Source organism: Pinus tabuliformis, chromosome 1_1 (assembly GCF_031772625.1).
Source record: "Pinus tabuliformis cultivar Carrire ecotype Pingquan chromosome 1_1, CPIR1, whole genome shotgun sequence".
Lineage (NCBI taxonomy): Eukaryota > Viridiplantae > Streptophyta > Pinopsida > Pinales > Pinaceae > Pinus > Pinus tabuliformis.
Genome location: NC_142297.1, coordinates 871859241 through 871883054, shown reverse-complemented (window position 1 = coordinate 871883054; position 23814 = coordinate 871859241).

Here is a 23814-nt window from a genome sequence, read left to right as displayed (position 1 = left end):
CCCCTACCTATGAGCTCGCTAAGTACGTCGCTAGAATCCTTAAACCCCTTGTTGGGAATACTGATTCTTTCATTAAGGACTCTCAGGACTTTGTGAACCTTATTAAAAATGATAGGTTATACCCTGACAAAATTCTTGTTAGCTTTGACGTCTTATCCCTATTCACCAAGATCCCTCTTGATGAAGCCATTCAATTTATTAAAGATGTTACTAATCCAGGAACAACAAAACTGGCAGAAATTTCTTTACGATAAACTATTTTCACCTTCCGAGGAGAATATTATGAGCAGACATCTGGAGTGGCAATGGGAACACCCCTTTCACCAATTGTAGCCAACTTATATATGGAATAATTTGAAAAGAAAGCCCTAGAATCATACCCTTTGAAGCTAGCTTGGTGGAAGCGATTCGTCGATGATACTAATATAAAATGGACTCATGGTAAAATAGAGCTTGACAAGTTTTTTATTCATCTTAACTCTATCTCTCCAGAGATAAAATTCACTATGGAGCTTGAAGAAAACATGAGCATCCCATTTTTAGATGTGCTCATCATCAGAAATAATGATGGCTCTTTGGGTCATAAGATTTTCAGGAAGTCAACCCACACTGAAAACTACCTCCACGATGATTCCCACCATCACCCAACCTAAAGTTTGGTGTTCTAAACACTCTCGCCATCAGAGCCCTTCGAATTTCTGACTCTGAGCATTTGGATGAAGAAAAGAAGCATTTAGTCTCAACTTTTAAGGGTATAAGCTACAATGAAAAGGAAATTAAAGCAGCTATAAAGAAAGCTGAAGAAAAGGTGCTATCTCATAAGCCTAAGGATAAAGACCAACCTCAGTATGGGAGGGTTTTTCTTCGTTATATTCAAGGAGTGACTGATAAAATTGCAAAAATCCTTAAAAAGAAAAACATAATCATGCAATTCTCAGCACCTCGAACTATTAGGCAAAAGATGAGATCTGTCAAGGATAATATTAATAGGCAACAGCTTAAGGGAGTCTATAAAATAGATTCCTCATGTGGAAAAAGTTACATTGATGAAACAGGTCGATCCTTGCAGATTAGACTCAAGGAACATGGAGCTGACGTTAGGAATGAAAGGTCTCGAAGCTCAGCTCTTGTAGAGCATTCCTCAATAACCAAGCACCATGTCTTCTTGGAAAGCGCTTCAATTATCGCTTGAGAAGATAAACATCACAGGCGGAAGATCAGAGAAGCTCTTGAAATTATCAAACATCCACATAATCTCAATAGGGAAAATGGTATTGAGATTAGTGGTAGCTGGCTTCCCTTAATCAGAAAAGATTAAGAACCACCGTACATCCCAAGTAGAGCTTAACAGGTAAATTTCTCTTTCCCCTTCTAGCAATTAGTGGTTAGTTGCTTCTCTATTAGGTTTTAACTAGAATGTTAATATTATTGATAATTATTAGCTATTAAGTATTAATTATTAATTCATTAACTTTATTTATTATTTATTATTAATTATTATTAATACATTAATCTAATATTGTAAGATTACTAGTTATTAACTCACTAAAATTAATATTATTAATAAATATTAGTTATTAATTATTATTAACACTTTAACATTAATTATTAATACTTATTGGTTAATAATTATCTATTAATTAATAATTATTAGGTATTAGGTATTAATTATTAATAATTATTATTAATTCATGAACTTTATTATTATCATTTTATTAGTTATTAATTATCGATTATTAATTCATTAATATTATTAACTATTAGTTATTAATTATCTATTATTAGTTATTAATCATCAATTATTATTATTAATGCATTAACATTACTATTATTATTTATTATTCATTATTAGTTATTTATTATTAATTATTAATTATTAGTTATTAATTATCATTTATTATTAACACATTAATATTATCATTATTAATTATCATTTATTATTAAAACATAAATATTATCATTAATTATTAATTATCATTATTATTATTATTAATACATATTAATTATCATTATCGCTATTTATTATTACTATTATTTATTATTTATTAATCATTAATCATTATTGGTACATTAATATTATTATTAAGGTTAATATTTAATATTTAATATTTAAATATGTAATAGATTAATACATTAAATGCTATTTTTAATATTAATAATAATAATAAAAAATTAAAATTACTCACTTATTATTATTAATATATATACTAAATATTAACTCAAGCAATAAACATGTTAATATAATTTTGAATAAATAATTAATAAATAAATAAATAAATATTTAATCAAACAAATAGCCGACAAAATACTAGCAGACATATCTCTATTAAAAACTATTTAAACCCTCATTAGAGCTCTTCTTCTTTCTTCATTCAAGTTTGTCCTCATGATGGATCCCGATTGGGATTCGAAACGTTGATAAAAGAAATGGTTAATACTGTGGTTTCTCCAACTTCTAATTCAAAAGATATAAACCACAAAGTTCTTAAATCCAGGAACAGTAAAATATATTACCATATATTTTCTCGTCATGGATGTCTCCAATCCTCTTACGGGGACATCGTTACAACTCCCTAGAATTGAAGATGCGGAGTTTAGGCTGATGACCATCATGGCAGAGAAGGCCCACGATTGTCAATGTGTTCCATCTCCATTTTCACGCACAAGATTGCAGTTCAAATCTCTGAAAAATATGGTCCAAAATTCTATCCAGCGTGTCAAGGAGCAGAGTTCCTCCCCATCCTGCATTCATGAATGCGTTGAACAGCTACAGGAGCTGAAGACAAAGGAGAATTATGAAGGTATAAATTAAACATCTTTTTCGTTACCAATCTAATTTCAGATATATGGAAACATTTGTAATTGCTTCCTACGATTCAGTTGGAATGCGTACTTTTTCACTTGTTGAACGAAAAAAAGACTAGACAAACCTCGATACGATCGAGTATCTACTGGAGCCAACAATTTTCTATCCCCTTAAAAACTTTAATCCATTTCTAGCAAGAGGGACCCTATCTTGGTTGTGCGAGTGATTGGGACCTTCCTCACTGTTAAATTTGGATGGCCCATTTCCGCGAAGAAAATCTAATATATTGGTTAGAGCAAAATCTTTTGGTTATCCCTTGGTTAACATTTTTTCTATTAAGATTGTCGCTTGGTTAGAGAAAAAATTTTTGGTTACCATCCAAAAGTATTCTAGTGGTACACTACACACATCTTAGAAAATATATTTGGGGTACATCCCCCACTACTTCCATAAATAAGTAAGTTATGTCCACATTTTCCTCAAGATATTTTCAAGGGAGAAGTTTGAAAATCTCAGCTCTCATGACTCTTTAATATTTTTTTTGGATACATTACTTCTCTAGATTCCCTCGTTATTGGATTTCCTCTCTCCTAACGGCTTTTTTGTGGTCCATGTGAAGGCTTGAACTCTTCATTAGTTATGATTAAATTATATTTGTAATTATTATGGGTCTTTTTCCTATTTACATTTCCATGCCCATACATAGGTTGTTAACATAATTTTTACAATTTCAATAATCGCACGATTAAGTGTTGGGGATGTTACATAGTATGAGTGAAGGAGGAGGCTTTGTATCCTTATATATTATTTTTTTCCTCCTCCCTCTTTTTACCTACCTCCATACAATTTTCCATTATACTTTGATATGTAGCTAACCTCGTAGAAATAACACCCCAATTGTGCACTCATTCTATCACGATAATGACCATACAAAGGTGCTAAGAGAAAATATATGGCCGCGATAGCCATATGATCTCATCCGTAAATTACTGTGGATATTCCATTGGATAGTTTGTCATAATATATCTGATAATAATATATTAAATTTCTTAACTTTTACACTATTACAATTTTATTAAACTTTTAGATCTGTAGATTTTATTGTAATTAGTGCATGCATGCAAATGGAAATTATGTAGAAAATAGAACGAAAAAATAGACTCTCTCACACAAATAAGACACAAGATATGCTTTGGGAAACCATTTCAGAAGAAAAACCAACTTGAAGGTGAGGTCGCTTCGCTCTCTTTCTTTGTCTAAAAGTATGGCTTCAGGTACAAAGAAGAAATTCTTGCCACCCATGGGCTGCTACAGTGCACATATCCCCTCTGTGTGCTATAACTCCTATCTCTCATATCTATGTTTTCTTGGCTATTGAACAAAATTATATCGAAAAAATAGAATTCCTCTTCCTCCTAGTGGCTCGATTATAACATAGTCGATAGCTTGATATCGGTTAAGTTTGACTACATAAACTCTTAACTAAGTTAAAATATAGACTCTTCTAGAGTCTTTTACATAGAAAACACATGGCTAGCTCATTTTCCATGAGTAATGGGGGCTGAAACGCATCCTCCCGAACTATAGGTGAGAAAACAAGAAGGCCAACTTCTGGGTGACATAACGTTCACATATGGACCCCAATTGACGTGCTTCTTACACCATTTGAAGGATATTTCTATGTAGAATAACATGAAAACATGCAGAACTAAATCAACAAATTTTTATCCCCTCCAAAAAAATTGTTTAATGCTTCAAGACGCTCCTGGAAGGTTTCATACTCTGTTTTTCCATACTAGGTCCCACAGATAAAAATGGTCCCATGAGATGATTCCTCCTCTTTTTCCACTCCAAATGCATTGATATGGATGACAAAAAATATAATGATCCAACCTAGAGTAGGCTCACCAACCCTTGATCCACGGCCTTTAAAATCCTCTTTCATTATCAATATTTTGTCATATTCCAGGACCAAAATGGCTAGAGAATTCATAACCAAGAATACATATAATTCATTTGGAAGAAATCTATTTCATTAAAACAAACATAGAGCTAACATGAGACTAGGGGAATCTCTATTCTCATGAGCTTACTATCCCATTTACGAGAGAGCTTCTTCCCAGGACCTTAAAGTTGTCACTACCATCAGTCATATGATGTCCATTGCCCACTTATCATACCTACCTTCAGGGGTGGACATCCTCCTTGGATTCCAGCAAAGAGAGAGAGATATAAGGAGGAAATACAATGAAAATATGACAACACGAATGTTCTCTATTATATCAAAGATGTGATCTCCCGATTAATATTTCTATTTTATTATACTTATTTTGTTTGACTCATTTGACACTTTCACATTATTATAAAATTTCATCTTGGTAGATAGGATGTCCACTGTTTGGATAATTTCTACTTTTTGTTTGAGTTTACATGTTTATAATTTTCTTAATTTCTTCTTCATCTTTTTATTTATTGATGAGGAGGAGATTCAACACCAATTTGAATTTGAATCTTTGATCATAAAGATATTTTCTTCCATTGTATTTTTTATAAATTTATATTATTGTTTTGAAAATAGTTACTCATCCCAACACTTTATACTATATATTTCTAACACTTAATACTATGTATTTCTAATAATATATAAATAAATTTCACTTATAATATTCGCCATTTTCTTCTTATAATCGATAACCATTTTATTTGTATAAATATTTTTGTATTTATATCTTATTCCTTTTCTTATATACCAGTTAATTATACACTAAAATATTTCCTCACCAAATATCTTATATCATTAGATATTCTTATTTATCGTTGATAGGATTAAAAACATGAGATGCTTTTATTTATTTCACTTCTAGAGATGGTTTTATCTAGTCGTCTGGAATGACTTATATTTTAAGACTAATGGGAGAAGTCTTATAAGTATAGTATATTGAAATATGCTGGGTATTTTAATATATTAGAGATTGTAAAGGTTTGTAGAACTGTTTAATTGAAATTTGTATTTTGATTTGGAATAATAATTGTTGTATTAGATTTTGGTTGTTTAGAGTGTTTGTTTTATGTTGGTAATACATAACTAAAATAATATTTGAAATATTGAGATAATGAAAGTCTAATAGTTTACTTATACATAATAGTTTACTTATACATATCAAATCGTGCCATATGCACATTTTTCTTACCAATGAGAAATAAGATCTTTTTATCACCTATAATACAAGATGTGGCAACTATTCAAAGGATGTTCTCATATTTCCAACAATGAAAACTTTATAATTCTACATCATATAATGGACCCGCATATGTATAGAGCTTTTGTATGAACTCTCTAGTATGATAAACCAATGATGTTCCCTCTAAATTACAAGGTTTCACCAATGTACCAATGTTAGTGCCCCTCATTAACTGAACAACACTAGTACCCTAATGGCTTGTCCACACACACACACACACACACACACACACACACACACACACACACACATATATATATATCCTAAAATCCTAGTCCTAAATGAACAACCCTATTACCTTCATGTAGACTTAAATCAAACCCCTTCAAACTTCTCAATGAAAATAGTTTCCCAAGGGAGTCATCTATTATCAGATGAAGATTGTGGGATCCAAAAGTTTGGAAATGCCTCGTGCAACTCAATCAAATCAAATGTTTCAAAAGTTGCGTGGATGAATGACAACAGTGGTAGGATGGGATTGTGATTAGGTGACTTGAACTTCATTGGTTGCTCTACCTATTTTTGCTTCAATTCTAAAAATTTCCCAAGAATATTAATGCATGTTAGATGAGTGAATGGTAATAGGATAACAATAAATGAAAAAACCTTTAACCTCTCACAAGCAAACAAAACTTGATATAATTTTTTAGTTACTAAAATTTTATTTTCATTTCATAATTTAACTTTAATCTCTTGATGAATGCATTATTTTCCACTACCTTAATATTTCCTCAATTATATGATAACAAAAATTTATGTGCTAATGATTGTTGTCAAATCATTTTTTTGTAAGTGTTCATATTCAAATTTATTTTGCAACTAAATAGAGCCAGTTCCAATTTTACACTCCTCACTCAAAATGGAAAACCTCCATCTATCTTGATTTTTATTAAAGAAAATACTACTGCAAAAGGTGGAGGCATATCCATGTGTCTTTAAATTTGTGTGTGTATATATAAAAACACCATAAATATAGCTTTGTCTTATCAAGCAACCAATTTTAGTCAAATAAAACAAATACAATGGTACTGTGACTTTTGTCATAGATGTAGTGATCCAAAATATTTAAGATATGTGAGTTTGCCATTTTCGAAAATGGATTGCTAATAAATAAGATGTTGTAAGTCTAATATTCTTAATAATATATCAGTAACGAACATATCAGTAATGTATGGAAGTTTGATTCCCTCTCTCATGCAAGTATTATAATATAAGCAATCAAATGAATTGATGAACATAATTTCAAATAAAACTATTTTCAATGAGAAATTGACCTCACTGTAAATATCTCACTTTCAAATTCTAAAAATATTATAATTCACTCCAAAAAATCAAACAAATAGAAATTTAATATATAATTAAGAATAATTAACCTGATTTATTTTAATTTTAATTTTAAATAATTTTAAATAATATACAATTTATGATTAAAATTATCATTGTGAAAGTAAGCAACTTTTTAATTAATTTCTTATTTAGTTGTTTTCAAATGTTAAAACCTAAATATAATTTAAATAAAGAAAAGAATGAATTCTTTTAATAATCAAAAGCACTAATATATTTTTGACATTTTAATACTTATCATATAATTAAAGTTGTAGTTTAAAAGTTCTATATTATAATTTTTTTCATTAGTTTCTGAAATAATGAAAACAAAATAAATAATCTTATTATTTAAAATATATATATATATATATATATATATATATATATATATATATATATATATATAGAATACAAATAAGTAAAAATATATGACTAATATTACAAAGAAAAATTACATTAATAACTTTAATAATTTAATATTAAAATTATTATTTAAAAAAATATATTAAATTTTAATTATAAGAATTATAAAAACTAATTAAATAAAATTCCAAAATACAGATTTTTTCAAAACTGTAGTGAAAATAATAATTAACTATATTTATAGCTCAAATTTTAACCAATTATGTTAGTACATAACTTTCATAAAAATAAAATATCTATGAAATTTTCCCATGCTGTTTGGAATGGTCAATGTTTTGGAAACGGAAAAGCGTTTTGGAATTCAGATCTATAATATGATATCATCCAAACCTACAAATGCAAATAAATACATAGATACATAATTATAATATAAAATATAAAATAGGTAGTAAGGTTCGAGCGGTCCTCCACAAATGATGAAGGTTGGTGGGATCCATCCATAAAATAATGGATTTGGCATAATTACATTATGAATTGGACTTGGGAAGAAATTATCAAAGCTTACTGATCGTATGGATCTCCAGACATTTCTCCATTTTTGAAGCATAGGGCCATCCAATTTTTAGAGGATTGGTCCAAGCTTTAGCTTATAGAGCCATGTGTTTCTTTTGCAGCGTAAATAATAGATATTGCTTCGAAATTCAAGCTTTTGCGATCCATAAAGAATTAAGAATTTTTTTTATGTAGAAATCACATAAGCGAATTGTTTGGCCAATGTGTTGTGGTTCTATCATGAGGAACAAATGAAGAGGCAAACCATGGCAAAGGTCTCTACATTTCTCTCTATGTAAGCCTTTTCCATAGTCTGCCTCTTCATTTGGTCTTGATGATGAATCACGGTTGTTGGTACGCAATGCTTTGGCCAAGTATTTCTCTTATGTGATTTATACCCAAAGACTTTTCTTAATAGAAGCATCTTGCAATGTTTTGAAATACCAAAAAAATCAAATATTCATATAGCAGGCTTGAATTCCGCAGTCTAGGTGGCCAACAAGATGATACAACACCAAATTAATTTTTTGAATACAAGCTTGTATAAGGATAAAATAAGCACAATAATCCTCATCTTTAATAAAAAGCATATTGAAAGGCAAGTGTGCCTCGAGCCTAGATTACACATCTTGTGACTCCCATGCCTTATTGTATTTGTCTAACGACACTATGTTTTACAAGATAGTTCCAACTCTAGTTTCTTGAAGAATGATCAACAAAATAAGTAGTTTAAGGAAGCCTCTAAGTCGAACATTGATTGATCTATAACTGACACTAGTAATGAAAAAGTTGTACAAAGTAAGCGTAGGTTCCTTCTTCACTAATTTATGATAAATCCATAAAACTACACATGATTCACAAGCTTCACACCCCACCACCAAATTATTTAAACATGAAGCAACAAGAAAGAAGAAGTCATCGAGCTTCGTATGTCCAAAAATCGAAACACTAAAGTTATTTTATAACCTTCACCTTGAAGTGTGTAACAATCTATGTGTGATTACTCATGTTGGATTCTCGTACATTCTTTCCTACCAAAGTAAGACTAAACCGAGCAAATACATTTACTCCATCCCCACGCATATTAAATGACCCATACTCAGTCGTTCATTCTATAAATGGATTTTAATGGAAGAGGTACGATGCAACATTTCCTTACATGTTCTTGATACATGATGAAGGATGCAAGAGGAATGTTGCACAGATCTCACTCCTGGACGGAAAAGGTAGATGGAAATATGAGCTGAATTGGTTCAAAAGGAAGGTCTATTGACCTAAATATTTATAAAATAAATTATATTTTTTTTTTCTAATTTTAGTATTCAATATAAATAACATTTTATTTATAATCAAAATTTTTATAAATATTCTAATTTATTTTGAAATATTAATTAATGTATTTAAAAATGAGATATAAATAACAAATTTAATTAAAATATTAAGTATATTAAATATTGAATAAATAAATAATATTATGATTTTTTTTTATAAGCTTAAGAGTACTTTTCATTCATTCATCTATAAACAAGCAGGTTACAAATATATAAGTTGTTTGATGGCCTCAACCTGCCAAGTGGGAAACCAGGTCTGTTGGCTGCCGAATCACATTATAAGCCATCCAAAAGATAAATAGTTCCACTCTATTTAACCAAGCCTTATAAGGATGATAGTTTAGAAACCAACTAGTAAGCATAACAATGTAAACATAAATTCTACCCAACATATACAACCAATATTAAGTCAAAATTAACAGGAAAAACTTCGACCAACTAATCATATGACGATTCCACTAGAGCAGGATCTTTAGGACTTGATCATGGCAATTCAGATCGCGACGGACATGGGATATGTTGCTTAATGCAGCCTAGGCTAGCGTTCTAATTCTGTGACTGAAGTTGAATATGCTGGAGCACTTTTTGAATGTCTGGGAGGCCCAGCTCGGGCTCACTTTGTGTTGTTGTGTTGCTGGTGTCAACCATTTCTTTAAACACTATGCATTTCATTAACTAGAGGAGATGGACAGACTGTCTAAACAGGGTGAGGCAACCACGATTTGACCTAGGGTTCATGATTATCTCCCCAAAATCTTCTGCTAGTGGTTCAAGCTCAACTTTCACATTCAACTTTTCCTCCTAGTTTGCGATCAATTGGTTCACCTGTGCTAGGGTATCTTCGCAGTATGATTGAACCTGAGCATGAAGAATCTCCCTTTTTTCCATGAGCTTGGCTAGTTGAAGGTTTATCACTAGCATGATCGCTAGAGGCTAATAACAAAGGTCGATGTGAACCTGTGGACCATAATTCTAAGACCTTTGGAACACCAATTTCCATTTTGTTGAAAAAGTTAATCCTCTCTATGGACAGAGACGATCCCTCTAGCCCAATGAGTGGGTCTAGCAACTAAAGGGACAATCAACTAAATAGCTTCCTAGATTATGATTGAAAAATAGAACAAGAGAGATGACCTTCCTTGCTATGATGCTAACCCGATCTCCTTTGTTGATATACTCAAATCACTTGTGTCATAGATCCGTTTCTGCTTCTTTCAGCGCTTATGTACCTACAAAAGTATCTAACAGACAACAAAACATACCAAGACTAATAGCAAATCCAATAATAATCTATTTAGTTCTTCAATGAATGCCAAACAAATACGTACATGAACATATATATTGGGAAGATGAACCAACAGTTGTCTTATTATTTAATAATAAAGGGAAGCTTACAACCATAACCTTGATGTTGAAAGGCTCTCCTTGAGTGGTAATCTAAGTCCAAGCCAAGAAACTCTACAACACTCCTTCTCCGTGTCAAATGAATAACCTCTAAGCACAAGCTTAGCATAGGGGTGCAAATGGACACAGATCAACCTAACCTCTAACCGGACCAACCTTTTGGGAATTGGAGAGGATGAATTTATAGATTGGGAGAGGGAGTTAAGACTTCTCCAAAGATAGGATTAGGCCCACATCTCAAGGAGGTAGCTCATAGAGATAAAACAAAGAGGTCAAAATGGGAGGATTCAACCTTATCTATGCGAAACCACCTCCAACACATTGCTCTAGAAGCTTCTAAATCATGAAGCTTCTCATCCTCTTTGGGAAAACTTCCTTTTTGAGACCATTGCGAGTATGAGAGAGAATAGAGTGATTTCATCGCTGACTTAACAAAGTGCAACATGCGATCATCGCGGTTTTGAGCTTCATAAGGGCGATGACTCTCGTTTTAGGGTCTCAGGAGCCATTTCTTCAGGGAAAGCTCCAGATATTTTCCAAGAAAAGTTAAAGGAGGGATCTGAGCTGTATACACTGATGAGTATACTGTACAATGATCATGTTTCAGGCACTTCAAGGTATGTCATAGGGAAGTGCAGGAGGCGTGAAAAAATACTGTGTAACAATACCTTATCACAAAGTATCACATATGTTTATGCCATCCATAAAAAAAATTTCATTTGTCTTTTTTTCTTTGGTTTTCCCTTAGGCCTAGTTTTGAACCTTTTGGTCTGATACCATATGTAACAAACCTCCCATATACTCACTATATTTATTTTTTAATCCATTTTTCCTGTGCATACCCTAGAATAGACTCTCAAATATACTATATGTTTTATTCTTCCCATGCATCTATACTACATATTGCACTAATGTTGTAGTTTCAGTATCTTCACTTCAATGCAAATAATCATTAATAAATCCTACTAATTTCGAGGTACTATAGAAATTTTCATTGTTTGTCACTTTGAGTGTTTTCTCCCTTGGAATATGAAATTGCACTAGACATCACTAGTATTATATTACACATAATAGGTTACCATTCTCTCTATAAATATAAAGTTTATCCTTGTTCCACATGGTTTATCCAAACTGAAATCCATATAAGGGTCCCCTTAATTAATTAAAATATTATCAAATTTCTTAAATATGTAAGACTCTGAATAATAGGGATGAATTACACCTCATCACTAATCTAAGACACTCTTCTAGCAAAATGTGATTATCCCTTTGTAGGGATGTTGTCACATCTAACACTTATATATCCCTCACCTTATTCCTGTTCTAAATATATCCTTTGTAGTCCTCAAAATATTTGAATGATATTATTAATACAACGTTCATTCATAACATGGGTAATTAAATCTTTATTGACTGCATACATCCCTTTATGGGCATCATACTAGGTTATAATAACTTTGGTATATATATATATATATATATATATATATATATATATATATATATATATATATACTTCCTTTTAGGTAATATTTCTTACTTTGGCTAGCATAACATGGCCTTGATATATATATATATATATATATATATATATATATATATATATATATAAATATATGATATATATATTTGATGTCTATACGATGTACCTATCTTACCTTAACCTGAGCTTCTATTCTTATTTCCCGCATTTCATGCCATACGCTAGGTTAATGGATTTTGTTTTATGACATGAAACCTTAGTAGTTATTAATCATCACACAACCGAAATTATGGAACATACAACTAAAATTTAAGGTGGTAATGTTATTGGGAAATTAACATCTATGTGTTATGCCCTGAGGTCACGACATGGTCCTCATTCACATGGATTTCACATGGCTCCCCTGCACTTTTGATTGCATGTTTGGTGGAGATGTTCTTTGATGATCCAAGGGTGGAAAGATTAGTTTGTAACCCTAACTCGATCTTTTTTCCATATTTCCTTACTCATTTTCTTATTGCCTGGGATTTTTTTATTTTCCTCCTTATTTGACCTTTGGAAATATGTCGAGTTCCCTGTAATCCGTTGTGAGAATCACCATGAAAAAATGGCATCTTGGATACCATAGTAACTTGAGGACGTTTCTTCAACAATTTACTTCAGTGGAAACCTCAACTTGCTAACAACTAACTTCTCATTCCATATGTGTAGCAACTCATTTCTACTTGGTTTTGAGATGCCACAATGGCAAGCATTTTTATAGATTTTATTTTTTTTAAGGATTCTAGGTCAAATCAACCTAGGATTTGTGAAATTTTGACAACTACCTGTCTCACCTCTAGGATTTATAACTAATTTTCCATTCCTGAACTGTTTTTAATAAAATCTTCACACCACTATGCTGCAATTTGGGTTGTACTGCAACCACTATTCCAGAATGATCGAGACTGAAATTTCTGTCTGCAATCGAATGGTGTCCTATACCACACTTGTCACAATGGAGCTTGGATGGTATTTCAGGATGCTTCTATATCGAAATGAAATAATTATCATTACTGAGTATAATTGTAGAATCATTTATATTTAATGGGTTCAGTTTAGTTCACCTCAAGTGGGTTTCCAAGTTAAATTATGACTTTAGAGGTGTCTACCCCCCGTGACCCTTGAGATATGCCGGTGACATTTCTTTACTAACATTCTTTTATTTTTATTTTTTTCTTTTGGCATAAGGTAACAATAATTTTAATGGACATGTATTATACTCTTATTACTATACCAAACTTTCTTATATGATATGTTTTACTTTCATTTTGTTCTGTCATCCTTATCTTCTTCTATGTTTTTCTACAAGTATGGGTGGAAACTCAGTGCCCTTTTTCACCTCTATATCTCAGGATTTTTCCATCATTTAATTTACACATGATACTTAAAGGTTTGTCATCTTGGCATTTTTCATCATATGGTTTCCCTCCAGGAATGAGTTAAATTAGGAAATTTAGTTTGTTTTTTCTTTACTAATTGATGTTTACTCGAGGGAGAAACCCTCAAGTGAATTGGAAACAAGATTTAACTCTACAGTTCATTTATTACCCTAAATGTCTTTTTGGTTAAAAGATATTAGCTTCGACTATCTCCAACAATGTAATGGGTTTCTATATTTATTATGAATTGATATTTGTTTTAAAGATAGCATACCCTTCCCATCTCTTTTTTTAAATAAGGCTTAGCTACTGGTTCACACTTTTGTAGTGCATGGTCCTTTGTGATGTTTTAAGGCTATCCTCTTTATGATGGTAGGCCCTCTTCGGATATTTCAAAATGAACTTAAACTGTGTGCGTTAGGTAATTTAGTCCAATGCTTTTTTATCATCAATATTGCATCTATACATATTTTTAATTTGAGGCTCTCAAAAGCCATTGTATAGGTTTATATCATTGCGTAATGAATGACTTATGTAATATTGAATGATCCAATACTTTTCTCAGTTACCTGTTGAATTTCTTTAAATTATTACATAAATTTTCGAGCTAAGGTAAGATAAATATGTTCCTTCATATACATTTATCCTAGCAGTAATTCTGCAGGTCAATTATTTGGCTCAGATATTTCACTCTGATTCCATAACGCACCCACATTTTTTCTCTCTGTATTGTTAGGCATTCCAGATTCCGCTTTTACTGACTACCATTAATATCATTTTGTATTGTATAATTATAATATTCCACACAATACCAATTTTAGATAATGCTGAGTAGCCTGGCGTAGATAATTTTGATGTAACGACACTTATTTATCATGGTATTACCTACTTCTTAGTTCTGCTACCTTCAAGAAGTATACACTATTGGTAATTCTTGTAAGGATATTTTTATTTCAATACTTCCTTTAATTATATTGCTTTTCCTTATGTTATAGTTATTTAATTCTTACAGTGCTCTAGTACGCGGAAACTTGTAAAACTTGTAATTCCAATTTGAATATATTCATGGTGTCTGATCATCTCCACTTTCCATAACCAATTCTCATTGCATGCATTTTAGTCCCCTTCTGATGTCGACAATTTATTTTTAGAAATACTCTATACCTGAATAAGGAATAAACTACTATAGGTATAAATGCTACAGATTATACTAAACAACTTGTCTCTCTCTCTTATTTCTATATTTATAATATCTATCCTTAGTATATTTCATTCTCTTATCATCGTTTACAAATCCATATCATTTGTAATACAGACATAGGAATTTAACATTATCATACTTGAAATTTATTTAAACTACATAACGTCTATCTTCCTCTAAAACATTATACATTCGGTCACTTGCATTAAATGGGAAACCCTAAACTCTATAAGCATTAGAATCAACCATAGAATTTGTATGCACAATAAGTAAAATAGATTTAGAATCCACAGTCATCAAAAGTCACAATAGAATTTATATGCATGAGAATTAATGGTATGATTTAGATGCATCAAAATAATTTTAGAAGTATTTAGAGAAAGAATTATGCACCGATTTTCTAACTAGAAATCATTGTAGCAAATAGTAGTTAATGAGCACACCTGTTGCCCCACCATGAATTATACCTCAAGTTTCCCTCGAGCTAAGATGAAATTTCTAGACATCAACCTCCCCATTGATCCCTTCCAATATGTATTTAATATCTTTCTTTCATGATATATGTTTCCCTCAGTGACATCCAACTTTTGTGGTCCTCCACAACCACTTGCCTAGAATTTTCTTTAAAATCTTGCGCTTATCTCCTGTGATGCTTTGTGCTTGTCTAACTTAGCATATTTCCCCATATAAGTAACTTAATGGATTTTTCTCTCCCATCCATTAAGCTTATCTAGAATTCCATCTAGAATTCTTATCAGGAAAAAATATTCCAATCTCATTTACTAATGAGATTTTTACTTATTCTTCCTTGTCAAGAATCTCATTTTCTAGGTGTCTCATTCTCAGTACTTAAATTTTATTTATTAATACAATATTCATTTACATAAATATCCCAATATTCTTCATGTATTTTCCACCATTCTCTCTAACGTAATCCACTATAAACAAAACATCATTATAAAAATGGAGGGTTATTACACATATTTCGAAAATACTTTAAAAAAAGGAGCATCAAAGCCTTGTTCAATCCCCATATTACACTTAGCCACCTCTTAAGGTCGGCCTAAGAGGAAATGATCCTATCCTTGGCCTTCAATTCTAGAAGGCTTTGCATCAATTTTACTTTCGAACTCAATGCAACACAGTCATCTACCTCTAGTTTATAGAGATTCTTCACTCGAATCCCAGTCCTATTGGTCTGACCCATGGCTATGTGTCTTAGGAATGCCTTTCCTTTACTGAAGACAACATCGGATCGTTTATCCTCTAACATCATAACCAATACCAAGTTCTTCTTCAGTCCAGACATGTACTTAACATCTGTCAAGGTGAGAGGAGCTCCATGCTCCCTCTGAAAAGCAACCGTGCCCACTCCTGAAACATTGTACTTTCCGTCATCACCCATATATTTGTGCATATTGAGGTCTTTCTCTTCCAAGGTACTAAATAAAATTTTATCACCGATCATGTGGAATGACGCTCCACTGTCAAGACACCAAATACAACCGACCATCGATGAAACCATGCATATGATGAGGGTAAAGTCCATTTCGAACTGAGAGGCTAATGCCTCAGCTTCCAATCCTGTTGTGGATCCCTTCTTGGAATCCTTCAATGGAAAATTAGTTGAATAATGTCCCATTTCGTGACAATTAAATAATCTCACTTTAGATTTGTCACCCTTCTTCCCTCCATCAGAAGAATTCGATTTGGAATGGGAAGCATTCCCTTTACCTTTCCTTGCCTTACTCGCTAATGCCAGAATTTCTTCATCATCATTCTTTGATGAAGAACCATCTCGAGTGCTTCTCCTGATCTCCTCCTGCATGAGATCCGACCACAATCGTTCCCAATCTGAGAGTTTCTCTCTTCCATTTACAAAGTCCTAGTAGTTATTCTAGCTCTTTGTAAGACTGAGGAGAGCAAGGATCACCATATCATCATTGGCAATAGTTATTCCCACACTACTAAGCTCATCTCTATAGGTGGTGATCTTATTCAGATATGTAGAAATAGTATCGCCCTTCTCCATCTCGATTTCCCAAAGCTTATCCTTGAGCACTAGTTTCTTCTGGTCACCATTATTCTGATTGAGGTCCTTCAATGTCTTCCACATTGAAAACAAAGTATCCTTCCCATGGAGACTTGAGACAATATGGTCTTGAACTCCCTCCAGAAGAATCTGTCTTGCCTTCACCACACACTTCTTCCATTCAGCCAATTCTTACGCATTAGCTGCAATTGGATTGGGGATTTCTTAATCAATGAAATCCTTCAAACCATTGTCTTCTAATACAACTTCCATTATATCTTTCCATGCTATGTGATTCGAGCTGCCTTCCAAGGCATACTCGAGTCTCAAGCCATAGAACGCCATTGACCAACCTGAAGTATGAGATGAATTTGATTTATTCCCACAATCCTGAACTTCAAACTTTGAATTCTCTTCTTCGTATATTTTTCACAGCTCTGATAAACTTTACTCCGATACCATGTAGAAATTATCACTATAGATTAACCTGATAATGCAATAAAATTAAATAAAAATAATTTAATCTACTTCTACAATCAAACTTCTGGAAGTTTAATAGATTTGAGCAAGATCAAGTGGAACACATATAACTAGAAGAAGAATCAATGCACATCAAACACAGAAGAATACTCAGGGGAAAACCTCAACTAAAAACCCCACTATCTGTATTATCATACAATTGGAAATGTCTCAGGATTACACACAACTTTTTCTCTCACAACTAGCCAGCTCTCAGTACAATCCTCACAGATGCTCACATGAAAAATAGACTTCTCATTAGGTCCCCCACATTGCCCTCCAAGCTCCTATTTCCTAGCGCAATTTTTCTTGGGTGATTGTACTATTACCATGTGTAACACTGATCACTGACACTGACCTTAAACTATGTAAAACTACGCAAATCTCAAGGAATGAATCCCTTCTGTATGCAAGATTTTTCCTTATAGGAAAATTCTTGCAACTAATAGTACATTGTCCCTATGTTTAATCTCAATGGGGCCTTTCTCTAAATAGACATGCATGAGTTATTTATGAGAGAATCTTCAGTTATCTGGAGTACACTAGATTGATGCATGCATGCATTAACTGACTGAACTCATAATTAGTTCCTCAAACTATTTGGAACTAATTTAACTAGACATAACTTAGTTAACTAAGCTAACTAATTACAACTCAATTATAACTCATCCTTATCTCCTTAATTAAGGGATAATCTCCTTAATTTAAGGGATATATGTTGCATGGATTCTTAAATACTTCTAGCTTGAATTCTCCAACTAATTAATCCAAGATGAATTAATTAATTATTTTTCAAGCAGCTAGTGACACTAAATTTGAATTTGAATTCTCAATTTTGCCACATTTCAACAAATGATGGTAAATGGGTTTATATTGTAGAGGTGCTAGATTCCATGATATTGAGTTATGGTAGGAATTTTGTGGAGTACCATACTAAAACCCCTATTAAGGATGTTGTGATTAGTGTCCCACCTTTCTTAGGCCAAGCTATATGACATAGTTGTAGATTCTAGAAGTGTGGCTAGCATTAAGGTAGATAATGATGGTAAATGGGTTTATATTGTAGAGGTGATAGCTTCCATGATATTGAGTTATGGTAGGAATTTTTTGGAGTACCATACTAAAACCCCTATTAAGGATGTTGTGATTAGTGTCCCACCCCTTCTTAGGTCAAGCTATGAGAATTGACATCATTCAATTATCTAAGATTGTTTTCATTGATATATTATTGTTGATTAACAAGTATTTTGGTGATCCGTTCGATATGGGATTGATAAAGGTTTCACAAATGCATCCTGACATGTTGTGTTTTATGACATGGGATCTAACAACACTTATGCGACTCTTCTTTATTTCTCTACATATACCACAAAGGAGTATGGGAAGAGTGTTTCCATTGCAATTTTGACCACTAGTGTTTTAGTTGTAATACAAGAAACTTCATACCAGTTTATGAATATTATGGGTGCGTATCAATTTTAGTTGCATATAGATGGATCTTTGCATTGTCTAATTCTTCTACATTTACTATAAGTTTTATTGTTGTGAAGATTATTTCAAAATTTGTATTAAAATATTATAGCATGGCAAAAGGCTTCATGGAGTTATTTGTCTAACTAAATGATTTCAAGATGGCAGCCAATAATTTAGTAATGGTATTACTTTTAGGCATGTAAGTTACAATCACAACTAAATTTAGTTCTAGGTTCCCCACACTTTAACATTCAAACTGGAATATATAATTTCATGCTACCATGTGATGCTTCCATATCTCTAATATTTTTTTTCTAGCTTCCTTTATTAATTTCATATTAGTTTTAGATATGGAGGGATGATTGTTTGTTAGCCTAATGTAGGTCAAAGATGTAAGATGGAAGGAAAAACTTGGGGGTAAACTATGGGAATGTGTCTTGTTCAACATTTTTAGCATTAATTTAATTGGTAAGTTGGGAATTAGATGGATATGTGGAAACCTCCCAAGCCAATGTCTAAGTTGAAGAAACAACTTAAGAACATGAAGGAAATTCTTATTGCTAATACTAAGGCCTATTTATCAATGGAATCAATTTAATAGGATTGTGATTTCAGGTTGGTTCTTGTTATAAGATCTTGCATTTGTTATGTCTCACTTATATGCTTGGCATTTGGATAATTTTATTTCAAAGGATAATGATTAACCTATTTATGTTTCTCAACCATATCATAAATCTAAATATCTAACAGACCATAATGTGACATAAGTTTTCAATAGACACCACAATTGACATAAGTTTTAGTACATGTACAATTTCATAGTCATCTATTGCAACTTTCCAAATAAGCGTTACATTACACCATTAGGAATAATTTTTCATTTTATATGTTATAATTTTTTTTTCATCTATATATACACTCAAGTTTTATGTATAGAAAGTAGGCTAAAGAGATTGATGAAGTAGAAAAAAGAAAAATACTCAAAACAACTGGAAAAAAAAAAAAAAAAAATAGCAGAAATGCAATTTTGATTTAGTCATGTAACATGCCAATGAGATTTTTTCATCTCCTATTTCAATTTATTAATCTACAATATGTAGTATCATTAGAGTAATCATAGTTTAAAAATTTAATTAAAAAAAAATAGCATACACTTCATAAAATACTTGCTTTGATTATTTGCAGATAGTTTTTTGTTCGTAATAAAATTACATATATAAGTCTAACCAAATAGCTCAAGCTAAAATTTGAATTGTTAAGGTTGTTACATTTGATGAAACCAAATAATGGGATATCCTTATATTTCTATATTTATCTTGTGGTTGATCATGTTCTATCCTTCCAAACTTAGTTTCTGCTAGTTTTAATTAATGATGGTTGGTTTTGCATAATTTTCCTTGCATTGACTCCATGTATTATTTTTGTGACTTCTCCAATTCATAGTAGCTATGTTTCACCTCCATAATAATGATATTGTCCTTCTTGAATTCCTTAATAATGTTGATAGCAATAAAATTATTTGAATTTTTTCTTGGTAATGATGTACCAATAAGGTTCCCCTTGAATTATTTCCCTATTTGCATAACCAATCCACTTAAATATTTTTCATAGACAATTGTGACATAGAGACCACATGGGGAATTCCCTCATAAAAACAAAAATAACCTTTGTTAAATTATTTTCTCTCCAAAGTTGGCTTTTCCAATACTCGGTTTACAAATGAATTACATAAGTATTTATTCTTATGGAAGAAAACTCTTTAATTACTCAAAGAGAAAACTGCTTCTTGGATATTTGGAGGAAGTTGAGAAAAATCGTCTCAATTATAGGAATCAATGCTACCTTTTATCAATGATTGATTCAATCTTCTTTACTAGTGTTGAAGGTAGTTGTTTATCTCACTGAATTTTATATTAGTAGGTGCATGTATAGGATCATTTATTGGTTCCTTAAAGGGGTACAGATTTGAAACATTAAAGATTGGTAAAATACCACAGACTTTGGGTAGTTCTAAATCATAAACATTCGAGGAAATTTCCTCAATTTTTTATGGTTCGATCTTTTTCAGTTTTAACTTATTATATTCCCCTTTACTAAATATTTCTTTCCAAAAATGTGCCATAACCATGTCTCCAACATCAAATTCCAAGTTTCTTCTTTTGGAGTCTACTCTTCATTTATATTTGCTACTACTTTCTTGTCATTGTTGTTTGACTTGATCCTGTATTTCCTGGATATTCGCTGCAAAATCTTCACCATTTTCACTTCTAAATTCTTGTTTTCCCACCTCCTTAGCTCATAAATTCGTCTTGTATGCATTCCATAAATAATTTGCAATGGACTTAATCTTGTGCTTCTCTTAGGTGAGTTGTTATATGCAATTTTTGCCTGAGAAAGTACCTGGCCCCATTGTGACTTCTATTTACCACCTTTGTCAGACGATCAGTTTGGGGATGATATGTCGAACTAAGAATAAGATCGGTTCCTAATGTTTTCCATAAATTTCTCCAAAAATGGCCCACAAACCCAGTGTCTTTGTTAGAAATAATACTTGTAGGAAATCCATGCGATCTAACTATTTATTTGAAGAACAATTTTGTTATGTTAGTTGTATCATTTGTCTTTTTATAAGCTATAAAGTGTACCAATTTTTTGAATCTGTCAACAATGAAAAATATTGAGTCACTTCCTCTTTGCAGTCCTAGTACAAAATCCATGCTTATAGAGTCCCACGGTAGCCTAGGTATTGGTAAAGTTTGATATAGTTTAGTGTTCAAACTTCTTCCTTTTGAATATTGACATATCCTAGATCTTTCAACATATCTTCTTACATATCCTTGCATGTGAGGCCAATAATAATTTTTTGTAATTGTGCTACAATTTTATTTTTCCAAAAATGACCTACTAAACCTCCACTATGTTTTTATTTTAATAGCTTTTCCCTCATCGAACATATTGGAATGTATAAATATCTTCCTTTGAACATAAGGGATCGTATTTATACATATCTTCATCAAATCCTAAGACATTCACTTGGAATTCTTACAGAATTAAATTAATCTTGCATTTTGCATTTGCCACTTTATTTGACTACCCACTTTTATGCTTGATAACAGATGTAAAGTGTTGTAAGGATTAAATTCATTTAACATGTATTTGACACCTCAATTTTGTCTAATTGTTGATGTGTTGTAAAACATGATTATCTGTGTAAAGGATGAATTATTTTGGCATAAGATAATGTCTCCCTTTTTTTAAGTTTGTACAATGACATAGAATCTTTATCATAAGAAGAGTAGTTTTTCTTAGCTTCACTGAATTTTTCACTATAGTAGGAGCCTGGTCTTCCCTCTTGAATTAAATAAAATCCTATTATAGTTCCACTAGCATCGATCTCAACCTAGAACAACTTGTTGAAATCTGGCAATGCTAAAATAGGTTGTTTTGTAATATTTTTCTTTAATAATTTGAAACTTTAATTAGCCTTTTTTTGTTCAATGGAATGGTTAGTTTCTTTCTTTAATAGTTTCTACAATCAGAACACATATACCACTGAAATTTCCGATAATTTTTTTGTAAAATCTTTCTAATCCATGAAAACTTCTCACCTCTGCAATGCTTCTTGGGGTTGGAAAATTGATTATCGCGTTCACTTTTTCTTGATGAATCTTTAACCCTTCTTTTGAAATAATGAAATCCAAATACAATAATTCTATTTTCATGAAAGTACACTTCTTTAAATTGCTTAACAAATTTTCTTGTTGTAGCTTTTTCAAAACCATCTTAAGATGTCTTAGGCGCTTTTCTTTTGATTAACTGTAAATTAAGATATCATCAAGATAAACTATAATAGATTTTCAAATGAATTATTTTAATACTTCATTCATTAACTTCAGAAAGGTATTGGGAGCATTGGTAAGTCTGAAAGGCATTACCAACTATTCATATAGACCATTATTACTTTTAAATTTTGTTTTCCATTCGTCACCTTCTCTGATTCCGATTCGATGATATCCAATTATTAAATTGATTTTAGAGAAATATGAAGTACCACTTAAACAATCTATAAGACCATAAATACGAGGTAATGGAAACTTGTACGTGATTGTGATTTTGTTTATTGCTCGAGAATTTGGACACATTCTCCATCAACCTTCCTTCTTTGAGTTAACACTATTGGAACAACAAATAGACTTAAAATTTCTTAGATGATATCCTTATCCAACAATTCCTACACTTGATTTTTAATCTCTTCATTCTCCCTTGGAGTCATTCTGTAGGTTGCTTTGTTTGGAAGGCTGGAAACTGGAATTAAATCAATATGATGGTTGATACTTCTAATGGGAGGAAAATTATCAGGCAAGTCATCCACTACAATATCAATGAATTCATTCAACATATTTCTAATTTATTCTCTAAGGTCATTCATATTTGTGCTTGTGAGGACTACCTTTGGCTTACCAATAAAAGAAAAATTTATCTCCTCATGGTTGATTCCTTGAAGGAACTATTTTCCACTAAGTAATATTACCTTGGATTGGTCTTCTTCTCATGATTTTTCATTCTTTAAAGGAATGAGTACATGTTTTTCTCCATCCTTTTCAAAAGTATAGGTGTTTCTCCTTCAATCATGTATTGCTTTCCTGTCACTTTGCCATAGT